The sequence below is a fragment of the Hippocampus comes genome, unplaced genomic scaffold (assembly GCF_001891065.2).
Source record: "Hippocampus comes isolate QL1 unplaced genomic scaffold, H_comes_QL1_v1.1 scaffold522, whole genome shotgun sequence".
Lineage (NCBI taxonomy): Eukaryota > Metazoa > Chordata > Actinopteri > Syngnathiformes > Syngnathidae > Hippocampus > Hippocampus comes.
Genome location: NW_017805388.1, coordinates 14,043 through 14,938, shown reverse-complemented (window position 1 = coordinate 14,938; position 896 = coordinate 14,043).

The following is an 896-nucleotide window of genomic DNA, read 5'->3' as shown; positions in this document are numbered from 1 at the left end:
TTTCAAGGGAACGTCCCACGGCCGTTTATTGGGGAGAGTGGCTTCTCACTTTTTAACACCAGCGCCGCGTGGGGAACAAAAAAAAAAAAAAAAAACTACCACCATCATGACCGCCATTAAAATACAGGAGGAACCAAATGATGCACCGTGTGTACAGTAGGCTTGCATATAGCCGGACTCAAAACGGTTCTGAAATAACGAGGCGGTTTCTACATATAAGCTGTTCAAAAGGGATTCCGAAATAAATATTTGAAAACTATCAGCTCTAAACATTTAAGACCAATCCACCATGCTTTAAAGTTAACCGAACTGCGTAGAACAAATCTACCGTCTTGGGTAAAATTAAAAAAAAAAAAAAAAAAGCAGTTTTGAACGAATCGCACCAAAACGACTGATTTGATGTGCGCTGGTCATCAAGAGGGAGAAAAGCTATTTTAGAGGGCAATTCATTACTTGATCTTTGAGTATTTTTGAGAAACCACGCGAACTAAACTATATTACATGATACTGCGTTTTAACAACTGCATAGGAACAGTGTAATTTCCTTAATGCGTGCATTCTGTAGTCCGTGGATAAATTACTGTACAGTAGTTGGCGTTCTTGTGGTGACATTCAGTATACTCATGATTATTTTGCGATCTCCATTGTGGCCACAATGTCAATGTATTGAATTTTGGGCCTACATAGGTAATAGTGTAATAAATAACACAAGAAAAGTTGAAAACACACGCACACACAAGCTTTGGAATCCGCACGCGATGCTCCGGAACCGTCCCCACCCCCCTTTCAAAAAAAAATTATATATATTTTTTAGAAAACATTCATGTCATTTTTTTATGCGGCTGAAAAAATGTACGAAAAACAGAAAAAAAATAATAAATCAGAAAAAATCTAAA